The sequence below is a fragment of the Macaca mulatta genome, chromosome 7 (assembly GCF_049350105.2).
Source record: "Macaca mulatta isolate MMU2019108-1 chromosome 7, T2T-MMU8v2.0, whole genome shotgun sequence".
Lineage (NCBI taxonomy): Eukaryota > Metazoa > Chordata > Mammalia > Primates > Cercopithecidae > Macaca > Macaca mulatta.
Window position 1 is genome coordinate 179700034 of NC_133412.1, and position 20560 is coordinate 179720593.

General features: G+C 38.3%; 1 long non-coding RNA gene and 1 gene segment (V, D, J or C); one reads left to right on the forward strand and one right to left on the reverse strand.

Annotated features, from left to right (window-relative positions):
• LOC106995637 (immunoglobulin heavy constant delta-like) overlaps positions 1-20560 on the reverse strand; it is a 727209-nt gene that overhangs the window by 445932 nt on the left and 260717 nt on the right.
• The window catches only part of LOC144330504 (uncharacterized), a 113477-nt gene continuing 105212 nt past the window's right edge, over positions 12296-20560 (forward strand). For all 5 annotated transcript variants that reach the window (XR_013396760.1, XR_013396763.1, XR_013396762.1 and 2 more), the window contains exon 1: positions 12296-14699. This is a non-coding gene — a long non-coding RNA (uncharacterized LOC144330504). The remainder of the gene's footprint in view (positions 14700-20560) is intronic.

Genomic DNA, 20560 nt, shown 5'->3' on the forward strand with positions numbered 1-20560 from the left:
TTTATTTCCATGTTACAGATGAAAAATTACCAGCAAAATCACAGATGGTTTCTACCATGTCCCCAGAGCTCACATTTGGTCAGAGTGAGCCTGGGTATCTGGGCCTGTGCTTCTTACCACTGGGTCCGACTTCAGGGTGTCGCACCTGGTGAAGTTTGCAGAACCTTTTCTCTGTAATGAGAGCATGGTGTGATGTGTATGCACTGTTGTAATTGCCTATCAAATGTTAAGAAAAGCACATTTTCTACAGTTTTATTTCCTCAAGTGTCATACATTTCTCATGTGAGTGTCTTTCTATAAATCTTTATTGAACAAATTACCCACTCATTTGCCAAACGCTTATTGAGGCATTATTGCTATAAAATAAAATTTTAATAAGCACTGAAGCCGAGCATGGTGGTGCATGCCCGTAGTCCCAGCTACATAGGGCAGACAGAGGAGGACTGCTGGAGACCCAGGTTCTGAGGCTGCAGAGAACTATGATCTCAACACTGAGCTCCAGCCTGGATGACAAAACAAGACCATGTCTCCAAAGGAAAAATAAATGTAATTTCACATGTGCTCACCTGTGCATCCAAGATAACAGTCAAGATAATGACGACTTACACTTAAAAGCGTCCCCCTATTTCTCTGCTTATTGCCTCCCAGTCATTTCCTTCTCACCATACTGAGTCAATCTCTCATCTTTGTTACTTCAGATATATTTTCTAAGATTTTGTTAAAGTGAAATCTTATAGTTTCCATATCATTTGTGTGGCTTCTTGCTCAGCATAATTACTTGTGAGTCAGTAATTTGGCTGTGTATAAACAATGTGTTGATTCTAATGAGGAACAGTATTTCAGTTAATGACTGCACCCCTACCATTTATTTATAAAGCTCCTTAATATTTGTATGATTACCAGTTTCTGAGTATTAGTTAGCCTGGAGATGTAGGCATCCCAAAAAAATATATATATATTATTTTTAAAACAACAACTAACCTTACCGAGCTGCAAAATAGCACATTTTCTTTAGTAAGAAAGGTTAATGTTATAGGATGAAAAATAGACCTTACATTTTGAGAAAGTCAATGACTTGCCAGAATAAACAGGAAGAATATGACCTTATCTGGGGTAGAGGTAAGCAAATGTCATATAACCTAATGCAGGATTAAATTAGACATATTCTTTAGATTGTTTAGAGTTGAGTATAATAAAGAGGTTATTGCTTAAATTCTCAGAAGACGTACGATTGACGGGGATTCCTATCGCTATTGAAAACTTTTCTCCCAGGATTGAGGACACATCACAAAAATCTCCACCCTCTTTCTCCCAAGATGGTTCTGTGTGAGAAAGTGGAACAGCAGCTGTGGCTGAAATGTATCCAGACCCACCTCCCGTGCCACCACGACTTTACCAAAGAATTAACACGCAGGGGCAAAACCACTAACATCTCTGTGTTACTGGCACTGGAGGAACTCATGGAAACTGGGACAGAAGAAATAAAAGCTCAAAAGTTCTGTCCATTCTCTCAGGAATAACAGCCTCATCTCCCATCTCCTCTTTCTTCCCTTGTTAATAACAGTCTCATCCTGCTGGGAAGGGCAGAAAAGAGGAAGCTGAGGACATCAGTGGGAAGACATAGTGGTTGCTGGAAGAAGATCTGGGAAAAAACAAGCAGACCTTCTACCCAGAAATGGGAGGAAGATGCATGGATCAGCATTGCACTTGCAGGAGTGGCAGAGATACTTGGAAGGACACACCCTGAGCCAGGACTGCAATGTCTGCCTACAGTATGGCTCCCTAAGAAGGACAGAAAGTGCCCGTTCAGTGCAACCTTTCCCACCATATTGACAATTGTCAGGTCCATGTGGCTTTGGGATGAGCTGGGGAATCTGGAAGACAGAGTTTTGCTGGATAGCACAAGATTAAGACCCAAAGGCAAGCAGGAAACAAGATTAAGTTGTCACTGGAGGAATCTGAGTGTCTGGTGACTGCAGAGGAAACGCAGTTCAATTCCGGCAGCCACTGCGACAATGACTTTCAAATTTGTAGCCCTGACTAGTTTCACACAATTTTCTACAATAAAGTCCTAGAAAAAATAGTGTATGATCATCTATAAAAAATGAAGAAACCATAAACCAAATAATTAGCTGATATAAGGAATCTAAGTATCTGTGGAACATAAATTTTGAAATAACTGCATAAATACTTTGAAACATTTACATTTGATTCCATAGTTCATCTCTGTGTACCTTCATAAGAAATTGCCAACAAGTGTTTATTTTTAATAACTAATACTTTTTTACTATTATGCTTGTGAATATAACAACCATCACACAGTAGGTTCTATTAGAACTACCGATAAAAAATCAACTTTGGAATTTTTTTTTTTTTGGAGACAGAGTTTTGCTCTTGTTGCCCAGGTTGGAGTGCAATGGCATAATCTCGGTTCACTGCAACCTCCACCTCCTAGATTCAAGCCATTCTCCTGCCTCAGCCTCCTGAGTAGCTTGGATTACAGTCATGCATCACCATGCCCGGCTAATTTTGTACTTTTAGTAGAGACAGGGTTTCTCCATGTTGGTCAGGCTGACCTCGAACTCCCAACCTCAGGTTATCTTCCAGTCTCGGCCTTCCAAATGGAAAATTCTTAGATTTATTATGGGCCAAATGTGAGGCCCATGCCCTGTGACACAGCCCCACAAGATCTTGAGAACATATGCCCAAAGTGGTTTGATTGCAGCTTAAATTTAATGTCCTAGAGAGACAGACATCAATCAATACATGTGAGATATATGTTGATTTGCTCCATAAAGACAAGACAGCTAGAAGGGAGGCAGTGTGGGGAGGGGATTACAGCTTATAGCTGGATTCAAAGATTTTCTGATTGGCAATTGATTGAAAGACTTAAGTTTTAATCTAAAGACCTGGAAAAAAAAGTGTCTGGGTTAAGATAACTGGTTTTAGAGAACAAGATACTTCTTATGAGGATGAAGCCTCTTAGGTGGCCACCCTTAGAGGGAATAGATGGAAAATGTTTTCTATTAAGACATTTAAGAGATTCTAGACTCTCAGCTAATCTCCTCAGTATAACAAAAATACCAGGAAAGGGAAGGAGACTGTCTATAAAATGTAAATTTCTCTCACAAAAGATAACTGTGAAAGACAATTTTAAAATATGTCAAAGAAATATATTTTAGGGTAAAAGACTTTGATTCCTTTCCAAGCCTGTTACCTGTCATGTGATGCTATTCTTGAGTCAGGTTGGAATTTGGTATCTTACTGCTACTACGGATCTGTTTTCTGAGGTTTAAGGTTGGTTTTAATGAAAATGCTGGTTAGTTGTGTTTGAATTCCCAAGGGAGGACGGTATGAGGCATTTCTGATCTTCCGTTTCTAACATGGTGTGAACTAGGTTTTCAAGTCTCTGGAACTCCTTTTTGAAGAGAAAGGGTCCATCCAGTCAGTTGGGGTGCTTGGAATTCTACTTTTCATTCATAGGACATATATGAGACTTATTCTAGACAGGGGTATGAGAAAATATTTACTGTGGTAATCACATTGAAGTTGAGAGTTGAAAGATGACACCAGATTCCTCCCTGCAAACCTTTCCACCTGACAGTAGAAGAAGAAAACTTACCAGGAACAAATGTTAACATTTCTTGTGTGTTCAAAATAGCCACCCGTTAGGAAAATAATTAAACTTGGGGGACTTATCTTTAGAAGTAAGTAGTCTAGCTGATTTCTAAAGTCCTTTACAAACCCAAAGATTCTGATTCGTTTACAGATTATGCAGAACATCTCATCTAATGGGAATATGCAATTAGCTGGATTCCTCTGCATTTGTATTTTTTTATGTTTAGTTCATATAGATACACAATAGTTCAAAACCTTTATGTGGTATATGTGATATTTTGATAAAAGAATATTATGGCAGTGATCAAATCTGGATAACTGGGATATCCTTCATCTGAATAATTGATTATTTCTTTGTGTTAGGAACATTCTAAATTTGATCCTCCAGCTATTCTGAAACCCACATTAAATTATTAACTGTAGTGGTCTATGTGCCATTTTAGCATTCCCACCAGCAAGGGGTGAAAGCTCCTAATTTTCAGCTTCTTGATCAACATCTGGTACTCTCTATATTGTGTATTTTACCCATTCTGATAGGTTAGCAGTATTTTTGAATAGTAAACATTCATATACCTAATGTAAATCAAGCTGATCACATTTTTATATTTGTTTTTAGATGTGGTTTCAATTCAGGACTTTACCTATTTTAAAATTAAATTATGTGGTTTTTTTGTTCAATTCTAAGGTAATTTGTATATTTGTGATAAAAGTCCCTTTCCAAACATTTGATTTGCAAGGAAATTCTCCAAATATATGGCTTATATTTTTACTGCCATGTAAGGGTTTATTTTCAAAGGCCTAAGCTTGCTAGATTAATCCGTGGCCATAGGATTATGAAACACCTTTCTCTCCACACCCTACAATGATATTACTAAAGGCCTCTTTACAGCAGTTTCTGTCACCTTTACATAATTTCTGGCTAAAAAAATATCATGAGTCATACTATATCACAGTGTGATAAGACAGAACAAGCATTAAATGAGACTCAGCTATGCCATATAAGTTGGAATTAGCAAACAAATAATTTAAGACTGCTATGAATAATATGCTAAGGGCTGTAATGAATTAAGCAGACAGCATGCAGGGACAGCTGTGTCATGCAAGTAGAAAAATGCAAACTCTAAGAAAGATGTAGATATCAAGAATATTGTAACATAATTAAGTAATGCTTTCAATAGACTTATATGTACACAGGGCATGGCTGAGGAAAAACCTTGAACTTAAAAATATCTAAATACAAGTCTCCCAAACTGAAAAACAAAGAGAAAAGTCTATATATATTTTAAAAAGTAAACTCACAAAGATACACATACAAGCACACTCACACGAACCCATAAAAAAAAGAACAGTTTATCCAAGAATTATGAGGCAATTACAAAAGTATAACATGACCACAATAGGAAAGGGAAGGAACAGAGAAAAGCTAAGAAAAAATATTTAAAACACTGATGACTGACACTTTTTCCAAATTAATGTCAGTCACCAAACTATAGACTCAGGACTATGATCATTTCATCTGCAGGGATAGTTTGAAACCCTCTTTTCCTGATTTGATGTTTGTTTCTTTCTCTTGCCTGCATACTCTGGCTGGGACTTCCAGGACTATTATGAACAGGAACAGTTAGAGTGGGTGTCCTTTTCTTGTTCCAGTTTTCAGGCGAAAATGCTTCCAGCTTTTGCCCATTCAGTATGATGTTGGCTGTGGGTTTGTCATAGATGGCTCTTCTTATTTTAAGGTATTTTCCTTCAGGCCTAATTGAGGGTTTTTAATATGAAAGAATGTCACATTTTATGGAACAACTTTTCTGTGTCTATTGACAACATAGTTTTTTTTTTTTTTTAGTTTTGTTTAGTGATGAATGACATTTTCTGTTTTGCGTATGTTGAACCAACCTTGCATCTGAGGAACGAAGCCTACATGATCATGGTGGATTAGCTTTTTGATGTGCTGCTGTGTTCAGTTTGCCTGTATTTCACTGAGCATTTTTGCATCAGGAACATTGGCCTAAAGGTATCCCTTTTTATTAAGTCTCTGCCACATTTTGTTATCAGCATAATGCTGGTCTCATAGAATAATTCAGGGAAGGATTTCTTCCTCCTCGTTTTGGGGGAATAGGTACACTAGGATTGGTAGCAACTCTTCTTTATACATCTGAAGAAATTCGGCTGTGAATCTTTCTGGGCCATGGCTTTTTTGGGTTGGTACCACCCATCCATCTTGATTTCTGACCCCTGCCTGAGCCAGTAATAATCACATTGAACTCAGACAAAGCTGAATCCATTTCAATGTTTATTGTAGTCCTTAACAGATTTACTGGCTTACTTAACTTCAGAGAACATTTCTTCACCCAAAACAGTTTTACTATGAATAATATTTAAGGATTTCTGTTGAATTTGTTTTTTTTACACTTCATTCAATGATGCAATTTATTTTAAAACAATCTTGACTTCCCTACATGCATAATGATCATTCCTACTATTGTTGAATGGGCCGGCAACCCTCTACTCCTGACTCTTCCCTTTGCATACCTGACTGTCTGCAAGACCCCTCTGGACCTCAGCTCTCTATTGTAGAGAGAAGTTTTGAGAAATGTCTGATCTACTCAGTGCTACAAATAGAAAAATCTGTTGCAAGCTCCTCTGCCCATTGACATGTTATGCCGGTAATGTATCCCAGAGCCTCCATTTATCCCCACACCTATCCCAGAGCCTTTATTTATCCCAAGACCTATCCTAGAACCTCCATTTATTACACGTCCAATGAATTTTTTGTTATTTTTAAATATTATTTTAATAGACAAAAATAACTGTAAATATTCATGAGGTACATAGTGATATTTTGATACATAAAATATATAGGGATCAGATTAGGATAATTAATATATCCTTCATCTCAAACATTTTTTTGTTGGGAACTCTCAATATCCTTCTTCTAACTATTTGAAACTACATATTATTGTTAACTATATTCATCCTGCAGTTGTAAAGAACATTACAATCTATTCCTCCTACCTAACCGTAATGTTGTATTCTGTCACAAATCTCTGCTTATCTTGCCCTCTTGCCCTATCCTTACCGGCATCTAGTATCCTCTGTTCTACTCTTTACTTCTATGAGACTAATTTTCTTTTCGCTTCCACATATGAGTGAGAAAATAAGGCATATTACTTTCTGTTCCTGGCTTATTTCATTCCACATAATGTCCTCCAATTCCATCCTCATTGTCACAAATAACAGGATTTCCTTTCTTAAAGCTGACTATACCTCATCATGTATCTGCACCACATTATCTTTAACCATTCATCTCTTGTCCAACAAATGGGTTGATTCCATAACTTGGCTATCATGAAAGGTCCTGCCATATACATTGGGGCACAGAAATCTCTGGTACTGTGATTATCATATAAGAAATCTCTGATATGATATGATTTTCATTCCATTGGATAATTTTGCAAGTAGTAGAATTGCTGGATCATATGTTAGTACTATTTGTAGTTTTTTTGAGGTATCTCCACCCTGCTCTTCATAGTGACTGTACTAGTTTATATTCTCCCCAATAATGCATAAAAGTTTTCTTTTCTCTGTATCCTTACCAGCATTTGTTAGTGTTTATTTTTCTTCTTCAATAAAAGCCATCTTAACTGAGGTGAGATGATACCTTCTACCATTCTGCAGGTTTTTTGTTCACCATGTTGATGATTTCTTTTTCTGTGCAGAAGATCTTTAGTTCAGTTAAGTCCCGTTTGTCTATTTTTGTTTTCATTGCATTTGCTTTTGAGGTCTTAGTCATATTTTATTTGCCTAGGCCAATGTCCAGAGAACTTTCTCCTACATTTTCTTCAAGTATTTTTACAGTTTCAGCTTATACATTTAAATATTGCATCCATATTCAGTTAATTTTTGTCTATGGTGAGATAGAAGTCTGGTTTTATTCTTCTACATGTGGCTATCCAATTTTCCCAGCACCACTTATTGAATACAGGGTTGTTTCTGCAATGTATATCTTTTCCAGTTTTGTCAAAGAACAGTTGGTTGTAGATATTTGGGTTTATTTCTGGGCTTTCTATGTTGTTACATTAATCTGTTTTTTTGTTTGTTTGTTTTTGTTTTTGTTTTTGTACCAGTACCATGCTGTCTTTCTCACTATATCTTTGTAGTATAATTGGAAGTCAGGGGATGTGGTACTTGCAGCTTCATTCGTTTTTCTTAGGATTGCTTTTGCTATTCAGGCTCTTCTTTGATTCCATATAAATTTCAGGATTTAAAAATATATATAATCAATTTTATTGTTTCCTTGATAAAAATTGTGTTGAACCTATATATTGCTTTGGGCAGTGTATTAGTCTATTTTTCATTGCTATAAATTAATACTTGAGGCCAAGTAATTTATGAAGAAAAGAGGCTTATTTGGTTGACAGTTCTACAGGCTGTATGAGAAGCATAGCACCAGCATCTGTTTCTTGTGAGGGCCTCAGGAAGCTTACAATCATGGTGGAAGGCAAAGGGGAAGCAGGCTGTGTCATATGGTGAGATGGAGGACATGAGAGGGGAGGAGGGTTGCCAGACTCTTTTGAATAATCAGATATCACAGTAGCTAATACGTAAAGAATTCACTAATTACTATGGGGTGAACACCAAGCCATTTCTGACGGATCTCTCCCCATGACTCAAAACCTCCCAATAGGCCCTACCTCAAATATTGTGGATCACATTTCACCATGATATTTGGGAGTGACAATCATCTAAACTATATCATTTACCTCTTATGCCTCCTGCTCTCATGTCTGTCTTATATTTCAAAATCCTCTTTTTTCAATAGTTCTCCAAAGCCTTAGCTTTTAGCTTTATCAACATCCAACTGAAAATTTCAAAGACTCATCTGAGTCTTAAGGCAATTTCCCTCCATCTGTGAGTTTGAAAAATGTTTTAAAGAGTTTTTTAATTCCAAGGGGCAAGAGTGCCACAGGCATTGGGTAATTATTGTCAATCCAAAGGGAATAAATTGGCCAAAGGAACTGGCAACAGGCCCCACACACACCTAAAGCCTTGCAGGACAGATACTAAATCTTAAAGCTACAAAAATAATCCCTTTACTTGATGTACATCAACCAGGGCACACTGGGACAAAGGGGTCCCCGAAACCTCATGCATCTTATCCCTATAGGTGGGCGCAGCCCAAGAGGCTACTTTCTTGGGTTAGTGTCAAGTGCCAGAAGTGTTTCCAGGCTGAGTGCAAGCTGCCTTTGGCTCTACCATTCTGGGATCTTGAGGGTTGTGGCCACATTCCCACAGCTTTACTATGAAGTTCCCTAGTGGGGACTCTGAACTGGGGCCTCCAATCCTATCTTTCCCCATCTTTGGCACTGCCCTATTAGAGGCTCTCTGTAGTGGCTCCATACATGCAGCAGGCTTTTTCCTGGGGATTAAGGGTTCTCTACACATCTTCCAAAATCTATGAAGAAGTTGCCCAGCCTCCTTAACTCTTGCATTCTACCTATCTGCCAGAATCCAGTTATCCCAGCATCATTTACTGAATGCAGAGATTTTTCCCCATTGCTTGTTTTTGTCAGACTTATCAATTATCAGATAGTTGTAGGTATGAAGCTTTATTTCTGATTTCTATTTTGTTCCATTTTTGTCTGCATGTCTGCTCTTGTACCACTACCAAGCTGTTTTTGCTACCGTGACTTTATGATGTAGTTTAAATTCAGGTATCATGATGCTTCTGGCATTGTTCTTTTTGCTTAGGATTGCTCTGGCTATTCAGAGTCTTTTTTGATTCCATATGATTTTTAGAATAGATTTCTTTTTCTAATTCTTTGATGAATTATGGTGATAGTTTTAATGCAAATAGTATTGAATATGTACATTGTTTTGGGCAATATGACAATTTTTACGATATGAATTCATCCAAACCATAAGCAAGAAATGTTTTCCCATTTATTTGTGTCATTTATTAATTGTTTCTGCTGTGTTTTGTAGTTCGCCTTGTAGAGATCTTTCACCTTGTTTGTTACCTGTATTTCCAGGCATTTCATTTTTTCTGTGAATATCGTAGGTGGGGTAGGATTGTGTTCTTGATTTCATTCTCAGCTTGGATATACTTGGGGTATAGAAATGCTAGTGATTTTTATATATTGATTTTGTATCCCGACATTTTACCAAAGTTGTTTATCTGTTCTATAATTATTTTTGTCAGAGTCTGTAGAATTTTCTAGGTATAAAATTATATCATCAGTTGGGACAGATATATTAACTTCCCTTCCTATTTGGATGCTGTAATTAGTCCATTCTCACACTATAAAGTAACACCCGAGACTGTGTAATTTATAAAGATTTTTAATTATCTCAAGTTCTGCAGGCTGTACAGGAAACATGGCTGGCGAGGCCTCACGAACCCGACAAACGTGACAGAAAGGGAAGCATCATGTCTTACATGGCTGGAGCAGGAGAAAGAAAGAGGAGGTGCCACGTACTTTGAAACCAGATGTCCTGAGAGCTCTATCACGAGAACAGCCCAAGAGCAGGAAACCTATCCCCATGATCTAATCGCCTTTTACTGGGGACCACCTCCAACACTGGGAATTACAATCTGTCATGAAATTTGGTTGGGGACACAAATACAAACCATATCAGCTCCCTTTTATTTTTGTTATTGCCTGGTTGCTTTAACTAGGATTTCCAGTGCTATGCTCAATAGGAGTGGTGAGAGACAGCATCCTTGTCTTGCTTCAGTTCTCAAGGGGTTTGAACTTTTGTTCACTCAGTATAATGTTGGCTGTGGATTTGTCATAGATGGCTCTTATAATTTTGAGGTATTTTTTGATACCTAGCTTGTTGAGAGTTTTTATTATGAGTGGATATCGGATCCTATCAAAGCTTTCTCAGCATCTCTTGAGATAATCATATGGCTTTTGCTTTTATTCTGCTTACATGGTGAATCACAGTTACTGAATTGTGTATGTTGAATGAACCTTGCCTTCCAGGGGTAAAGCCTACTTGACCATGATGCATTACATTTTAAAGTGCTTCTGGATTCCATTTGCTGGTATTTTGTTGAGAACTTTTAGGTCTATGTTCATCAGGAATATTCATATGATACTTTCTTTTTAAATTAAATGTCTTCCTGATTTTGTATGCCAAGAACATACAGTGAAGGAAGGACAGTCTGATCAATAAATGATGTAAAAACTAAAAAAAAATTGTAAAATAAATAAAATTAGACCATCTTTAACACCATATACAAAAATAAATTAAAAGTGAACATAACCTGAAACCATAAACTCACAGTCAACATGGAAAAATCTTTCTGTCATTGATTCAGAAATGATTTATTTGAATCTAATACCAGAAGCATAGGAAAACCAATGTGCAATTATGTATCTGACAAGAAGTTCTATCCAAATGTATAAATAACCCATACAACCCAATAGCAAATATCAAATGACATGATAACAAGGGCAAAAACTTGGATAGATTTTTTTTTCAGAGACACACACCCAAAAAACAGAGCATAAAAGTTTCTCAACAGTACTAATTATCAGAGAAATTCAAATCAAAACACAATGAGATATCACCTCACACCAATTAAAATGGCTATTTTTAGCAAGACAAAAGGTACCAAATGTTTGCAAGAATGTGGTGAAAAGGGAATCCTTATATGGTGTGGTAGGATTGGCTGCTCAATAAATTGAAAAATAAAGCTATCATATGATCTGGTGATCCCACTTTTTGTTTTATATTCAAAGGAAATAAAATTTTGATGTCAACCATATTATTTGCAAGATTATTTATAAAAGTATAAATTTGTAAAATAATTTAATGACCTTATATTGATGAATGTATAAAAAATGTGTGTACATAAAACTGAAGTTTATTCACCTTGGAAAGAAGGCAATTCTGACATTTGCAACAACATGGGTGGGCCTGAAATATGTGGCATAAGCCAGATGCAGAAAGACAAAGGCTTCATGACCTCATTTACATGTGGGATCTAAAATATTCAAGCTCTTGAAAGCAGAGAGTAGAATAGCGGGTACCAGACCTGGGAGGAGAGAGAAATCGGGTGATACTGGTCAAAGGGTACATAGTTTCAGTTGTGCAGGGTGAATGAGTTCTGGAGATCTAATGTACAGCAATGTTCCTGCATTTAATATTGTGCTGTAAAATAATTTTTGCTAAAAGAGTAGATCTTAGGTGTTCTCATCAGACACATACACTCACACACATAGTACATTTTTAAAAAAATACAGTGGTAGCTCTCTGACGTGATGGAAATACAAATTATCTTGACCATGATGGGCATTTCACAATGTATATCTGACATGGTTTGGATCTGTGTCCTGTCCCAAATCTCATGTTGTATTATAATCCTCAATTGTGAAGGTGGGACCTGGTGTGTGATGACTGGGTCACGGTGTGAGTCTTTCATGAATGGTTTAGAATCAACTCCTGGTACTGTTCTCACAACAGTGTGTGAGTTCTCACGAGATCTGGTTGTCTAACAGTGTGTAGACACCCCCTCCTACTTCCTGTGGTTTCTGCTCTGGCCATGTGATGTGCCTACTCCCCTTTGTCTTCTGCCATGATTATAACTTTCCTGAGTCTCCCCAGAAGGAGAAGTCACTGCATTTCCTGTACAGCCTGTAGAACTGTGAGCCAATTAAACATCTTTTTTTTTTTTTTTCAAATTACTCAGTCTCAGGTATTTCTTTATAGCAATATGAGAATGGGCCAATACAATTTCAAAACATCAAGCGGTGTACCTGAAACATATACATTATTAAAACATTTCAATTATACCTCAATACAACTGAAAAAAATTAAACTTACTCTTAGAATAAAGAAATACATACTTTATATTTTCTCAATAAAAATGAAGAGAACGTAGGAAAACTTACACTAAAATATGTGTAACAGCTCTGCTTATAACATTCATAAACTGGAAACAAATTTAAAGTCTATTGACAGGAAAATCAATCAAAATGTTGTCATTTACTTACATAATGCGCTGACTCAGATATAAAATCTCTCTGCTTCCTCTCTCTCACTCTCTCTCCATATGTACATGAACATTTTGAGGTTTCATATCAGAGTCACTCCATTAATTGAAGAAATGTCAATATGTTGATGTAATTTTATATATTAAATATCATGAATTAACCTCAAAAATAGCAAAGAAATCCCTTACCAATAAAATGTCTATAATATTTGATTCAATTTATATAAAGTTCAAAGCAGAGAAAAAGAAATCTATAGTGTCAGAAATCGAAACCTTTCCCCATACAGGAGTTGACCGCAGGCACAGAGAAAGACGCATGTTGTGGGGATGGACTTGCTCTTCGGGTTGCCTTAGGTGTTGGGGACAAGGGTATTCACATTTGCCAGAATCTCTATAGTGACACATTTCAGATCTATGCATTTTTTCTTATGTGTAAATTTTATCTGATAAAAATAAAATGTAGAGTAGTTTGAAATTCAGTAAACAGTAAAATTAATATTAAAACCTCTCCAAAATGTGAACATTGTTGTATGAATTAATAAAATGCATTCAAGTATACCTACTAAAATTAAATCCCAGAAATCAAAAAGATAACGGTAACATCTGAAACTTAATAATTAATAAGCGTTTCATACGGAAGGAAAAAATAGTCAAGACAAGAAGAACATGTATTTTTTCCAATCAAATGCCACTAAATTGTGTATACAATATTGTAACCTGTGTCATTAGTGTAAATTACTAATATTTTGTATGATATTACAACTGAGAACAACTTTAAAAAAAAGGATATTTGAGATCACATGAACTAAATTGAATGTGTTTTCAATATTGGTCCAACTATTACACCTAATAATACCCTGGTTTTAAGTGGGGCTTTGAAAAAAATAATTTTTTTAAGGCAGGTGTTCTGCCTCCCTCAGCCTCCCAACGTGCTGGGATTACAGGCAGGAGCCACACAAATATTTATTAAGCACCTACTTTGTGCCACGCATTGTGCTAGACACCCTCACTGTGTGCTGTTCCCACACCACAATCATCTGCTCAGAAATTAAAACCGAAAAAGGAACATTGTCGCAACCACACAAACTGGGGGGCAGGGGGCAGGATCGGGGATGGAGGCGATTCCCAGGCCAGAAAATGCAGCCACCAGAAACCTGTTTTCCATTTCTCGGTAAGTCTCCACTAAACAGTTGTTTTAAAGCCTCTCGATGTTGACCGAGAGGAATGTTGTTTTCTCTCTGCTCCCTCCGGGGTTGGCGCCTGGTGGGCGTTCAAATACTCTGAATGCTATTTGATAAAAGGACTCCGGTGGCTTGGTGAAAAGAATATCAGTATTTGGATTAGAAAAATTTTTTGTTCAGTTCATATGGTTGCAACAGCCCTTATGAAAGATATAAACATCCCTGACCTGACTGCGTAAATGTTGAAGGTAGACCTGGCTCTGGATTCCCGAGTCAGAATCTCCAGTTGTCCACACGCCCACAGGGCCCGAGAAGCCAGAGGAGATTTCTATTCTGGAAAGGAGTGAGTGGACGGCACAACTGGTTTGGAGACATGACAAACTGCACCTGCATTTACAGAAGCAACGCACACAGGGAACGTCCTAGCGCCATCTGGTCTCACACACACGCCTGGGACTCACCGGCGGGTACCCGGGCCTTGGCCAACCCTAGTTGTCTGTACCCAGCTTAGGAGGCCTGGGCGGAAGTCATGCAGGTCGTGGATCTTCCCGTCCAGCACCTCCAGGAAGCTCTTCACCTCCACCTCCAGGTGGCGCTGTCGGGATTTACTCTCCTCAGCGTCTGTCTTTAGGGAACGCGCTTTGTCTTCCAGGTTTTGATCGTCTCTCTGCGGCCTCCATCTTCTCAGAGACACCGTCGCGCTCTGACGTGAGCTGAGGTGTGAGTTCACTTTGTTTCCGGAGATCTTCCAGCTCTGCCTCCTTTTCTCGGAGCTCGGCCTCCAGCTCCTCGCTCCTCCCCCTCAGCTGCGTGTTCTTCTCCTTCTTTCTGTGGATGTCACGGCCTCTTCCTCTGCTCCGCGCTGGTCGCCGACTCCTGCAGCGCCTTATATTTACAAGGTAAGAAGTAATGTTATGATTTGTGAATACTGTATACAATTACTAAGATAAGAAATGATTAAGATAATTATTCGTCACCTCAAATTCTTATCATTTATTGTGACAACCACATTTAAAATGACCGTTATTTAACAGTAGTTAAATGAACAAATATAAATCAATTGATGTAAACAATTAAAAATAAAATCAATAATGAAATATTCTGGTATTTTATATTTAGCTCATCATTAAATTTGATTCTTTAGGACATTTTTTAGAATTATTTTATTGTAATGTTTATTAATTCCTACACATTATGCGTAGGTCTGTGCATTTATACATTTTTCTTTGTTTTTATTTGTTTATTTTTAGTTTTTGAGATGGAATCTTGCTCTGTCGCTCAGGCTGGAGTGCAGTGGTGCCATCTTAGGTCACTGCAATCTATGCATTCCAGGTTCAAGTGATTCTCCTGCTTCAGCCTACCAAGTAGCTGGGATTAAAGGCACGTGCCAACACGCCCGGCTAATTTTGGTATTTTTAGTAGAGACAGAGTTTCACCGTGTTGCTCAGGCTGGTCTCGAACTCCTGGCCTCATGTGATCCGCCCACCTAGGCCTTCCAAGGTGCTGAAATTACATGGCTGAGCCACCGCGCCCGGCCTATACATCTTTCTATGATTATAAATTTATGTCCCTATGGCTTTATAGCTGCTGATGTCAGCACATGTTAATAAAATTCTGGAAGAATCGGTGCAAATAATTAGAAATGTTTATTTCATGAAGGTGTATACTTAAATATATATATATTGTTTTAAAAATTACTAAAATTTAAATACTAATGATAATAAATTCATAATAAATACAAGTAATAAAACGTCACAGCCTAGAATTCTCCAGAGTCCTGCAAACACAAACCTGACTTCTCCAGCTAATGAGAAAGGAAACCTCTCCCTGCACCGGCTCCTGGAACCTGTCCCGTCCTCAGTGGGTCCCAACCGCCCCCTGGGGGATCTGCGCGCCCCTGTAGGAAGGTTTGTTTCTGCGCTCACACTGAGTTCCCCTCACTGTGCTTCTGGCACAGTAATACACGGCCGTGTCCTCGGTTTTCAGGCTGCTCATTTGCAGACTGGCCATGCTTTTGGAATCAGCTCTTGAGATAGTGAATCTGCCTTTCACAGACGTGGCGTATTCTGTTGTTCCACCATTAGCTTTGTTTCTCATGAAACCTACCCACTCCGGCCCCTTCCCTGGAGCCTGGCGGACCCAGCTCATGTAGTGGTCACTGAAGGTGAATCCACAGGAGAGTCTCAGGGACCCCCCAGGCTGTTCCAAGCCTCCCCCATACGCCACCAGCTGCACCTCACACTGGACACCTGCAAACACAGAGACACCAAGGTCAGAAACTGCCACACATAACCACTGTTTCTGTCACTCATGTCCACTCACACTCATTATCTCTAGTTCTCCATGAATTACCTTTCAAAATAGCAACAAGGAAAACCCAGCTCAGCCCAAATTCCATGCTTAGTGGTCTGTGTTCAGTGCTGATCACCAAGTGGAAACTACTGGGAATCCCAGGCTAGGGCTCCTCTCCCAGAGCTGCAGTCAGGGCTGGGCTGGTTTTCATCAGGAGAGGGAGGATGGTATTTGCATGTCTGCTACTATATAGCAAGCACTGGGATGGGACGCCTGAGAAGACGGTCCCCAGATGAGATGACTGTCCCTTGCAGGAGTTTTGTGACAATGATGGTATTTGGAAAATATGCTGTCTTATAAAATTATGCTGTGATAAACACTTTGAAATGATCACCCTATTTTATTTTTACATATTTGTGTAAATTATGTTTTATCAGAGCCAATGGTTTCTCCATGTATGCTCAGTATGTGTCTAAGAGCTGATATCTGGGATGGGTAAACCCTAGTATCTGGGCCTGTGCTCCTCGTCACTGGCCCCGATTACTCCCTGAACCAACTCCAGGACAGAGGTGGACGTACCTAGTGTGGTTTGTGGAACCTATTTCCTGTGTTGAGAACATGTGTGATTTTGCTGCATTCTAGCATTCACCTAAAAATATGGTGAGAACCAGGGTTCAGGCAGATAAATTCTTAAGTATTTCTGAAATTTAATGTACATTTTTTCTATTATTCTGTCACTCCTTCTTTGTCTAAGTTTCCATGTGTTCCTTGTAATGAATTTTATAAGTTTTAGTTTGGAGAAAATAAACTTTCACATATATGAAGTGTACAGTTGATAAACATGATGTAACCATCATCGTTATCAAGGTGGACAAGAAAATTCTCAACATTTCCTTTTGTTCTTCTATATTCTTCCTCCTTTTCCCTTTCTTCTACCCATTTCCCTGACAACTACTGATCTTTACATTGCTGCAGATTCAATTTAATTCATCAGAACTTAAAAAATGAAATATCATAGTATATATTCTTATTTGTTTGGCTTATTTTAGTTAGCATAAATAATTAGATATTTTACCTTGTAGTTATGTATATCAGACATTTACTTATTATAAATGCAGGGTAGTATTCTAGCAAACATTTACCTTAATTTTTTTTTATTAAGCAGCTGAACAATATTTGAATTTTTTTTTTATCATTCTGGGTCTTAAAAAATCTACTACTAAGCTTGGAAATGTATATAGAAAATGAATATATTTGTCTTATTTTTTAAACTGCATCAACAATAACAGATAAACATGGAAGATGAAACTTTGCAAATTTTCTTTAATACTTTGGGTAATTACAGTTTCAAAACCAACAATAAATCTCAAGTTTAGGGAGAAGTAAGTTCTCGTAGTGATTAACAAAGCCAGGGTTTGAAATTACCTGTGGCAGAGTCTGGAATATGAAATATAGGCTCTTCCAATAAAAAAAAATACAAATGTATATTGGATTGCTTGAAATTGAGTGTGGTGTTTTGTAGTGTGAAATTTTAAGGAACCACATATTAAAAGCTAACTTATCCTCTTGAAACCCTTTCCCCGAAGAAGGGGACAGTCATAAAAATCCTTTCTCGAAGTGTCTGTCTGGGAGAAAAGAAGAGCCTACACTTCTAAAATGTATTCAGATCCAATTCCTTTATTTCCACTACAGAACTAAGAATTTGCTCTGCCAAGGCAAACCATTGAAACCAGAATCCTAGGGACACTGTTTCAACCCCTCAGAAGTTGAGATGGGAACAGAGGTCCCCACCAAAGGTCCGTTGAGAAGCAGCTCCTCTCTCTATATTATGGAATCAGAGCCTTAGTCTGCAGGGCAGAGCAGCAGAACTGGAAGGTGGTGGTGTCAGTGGACAACACTGGAGCTGTGGGAGGGAGCACCTGGGGAAAGCAGGAGGACACTACCCCAGGGGAAGGAGGAAGAACACACAGACCAGCATCTCATCTGGCGGAGGGTGAGAAATACTCGCAAGGTCACGCCCAGACTCAGGGTCACGATGCCTTCCTAGGAATACAGACCCAGGAATATGGACCCTTTAGACTAATGCCCTTCACCAATTGAGAAATTGTCAGTAAATAAAACACTTGAATACACTTGTTTCTTAATGAATAACACTTAAATAATAAAAGTGGTGGTTATGAAATAATAATTTATATCACTAATACAAATTTTCATTTAGGATATAGTCTCCTACCTGATGTAAATCAGCTCAGAAGGCAGAAGTTATTGCACTTATTAGAGCTTGTAAATTAACTAAAGACCAGGATTAAATACAGATGTTCTACAGTAGCACAGAATCTAAAATGTGCTGCAGGCAGAGGAAGTTTTTAAATCTTCTGGAAGCCCCATCAAAATAGACAACAAGAAAAGACACTTTTAAATGAATTCCTACATGTTAGAGACCTGACATATGAATTTGAAACCAAATGAAAATAAAGAGAAAAATGAAACACTAGTATGAAAACTGGAATAATGTTCAGGTGCATCATTACATCAAACACTCAATCTTAAGCTGGTGTGTAATATTATCTAAATATGGAAGGCATCGCCGTTGTTCACATCATACAGAATCAATCCCAATCACAATATTCTGGATATGTTGATAACTTGGCATCTTTAAATAAAAAATTATAAAACTTTAATAAAATATGGAAACTCTCTTGGCCAAGAGTTGTCCCACTAGCACTATGGCATCAGGGTCCCTCCCTCAGGACATATCAGTTACTGCCCTATGACTCAGGAGCTGGAAGATTCATTCATTTAGAAATTTTGTCCTCATTGCTCACCTTTGTCCTATTGCATGCATGTGTTACACAATATTGAAAGTAATTTTTGTATTATACGCCAATCACCAAAAGTTTAATGTTGCCTTTCAAGTCATCTTTTAACAGTATTTTGTGATCTTCAACCACCAAATTGTGTCCATTGGAAGAAACCTCAGGAAAAAAATCTACTGTTGAAACATATTGGAATAAATATTATCAGGCACTATTAACCAAAATACTGCAGAAAAAAATTCAGGGAGTATTCTTGGGTTGATATTTTGCAACTAAATAGTCAGTTCAGACCAGATGTGGTAGCTCATGCCTTTAATTCCACTACTTTGAGAAGCAAAACAGAAGAAGGGGAATTATATGAGACTAGGAGTTTGAGACCAGCCTGGGCAACATAGAGAGATCCCATTTCTATGGAAGAACTTTTTAAAAAACTCAGCTGGGTTTGGTGATGCACCCCTCTAGTCCTACATACTCAAGAGGCTGAAACAGAAGGATTGTTACGGCCAGAAGTTCAAGGTAACAGTGAACTGCACTCCAACCTGTGTGAAAGAGTAAGACCCTATCTCTAATTGTAATAGTAATAAGCAAGAATTGTACACTATTGTAAGGCTACTCAAATAGAAGATATTAAACTGAGAATCCTCAGAAATCCTCTGGTGCTTCTGATGTTTTGGAGCCAGCATCTCACCTAAGACATTCAGAATAGGCGGATGATCTTAGATAGTGAAAATTCTCCACAAAAGTCATTGAAACACGATGCTTGTCTAATCCCCTGTCCCGTACCTTTCACCTCTTTCTCTACATTTTCCTCCTCCTTTTCATTATTATTTGCTTATTCTTAAAATCAGTCTTCTCATTTTGTGTAAACCTGGTTGTTGTCCACCCATATTGGAATGATCTTTTTTTTTTTTTTTTTTTTTTTGAGACGGAGTCTCGCTCTGTCACCCAGGCTGGTGTGCAGTGGCTCGATCTCGGCTCACTGCAAGCTCTGCCTCCCGGGTTCACGCCATTCTCCTGCCTCAGCCTCCCATGTAGCTGGGATTACAGGTGCCTGCCATCACGCCCAGCTAATTTTTGTATTTTTAGTAGAGACGGGATTTCACTGTGTTAGCCAGGATGGTCTCGATCTCCTGACCTCGTGATCCGCCCGTCTTGGCCTCTCAAAGTGCTGGAATTACAGGCGTGAGCCACTGCACCCAGCCTGATCTTTTTTTATTCATGATTTTTATAGTTTCTACATAGAGTAAGTCATCAGACTATTCTGATGTCTGACTGCTGATAACGCTCATTCCTCCCTCATCTCTTTTCTTTCCCAAATGAGGTAAATCTAGTCAGGAATCACAGGAATTCCCTATTTGAAGCCATTTGGAGGTTCAAACCCCACAAACTCCTTTCTGTGAGTGAGACCCCTCACTCTGCCTTCACCACCAAGCCACTATAGGATCCCTGAGCCAGTCTCCTTTCTTGCTCGACCAAGCCATTTTGGAAATTCCTGGGAGACCAGCACTACTCTCGGCAGACACTCCAAGAGGTAATTAACCTTTCCATATTCACATGGGGGAGTGTGCGGCACCCCCAGATATGACATCGATACTGCATTTTAGTTGTGATCTCTTGGCCTATTTATAGTGTCAACTAGAACTGATGCTGTG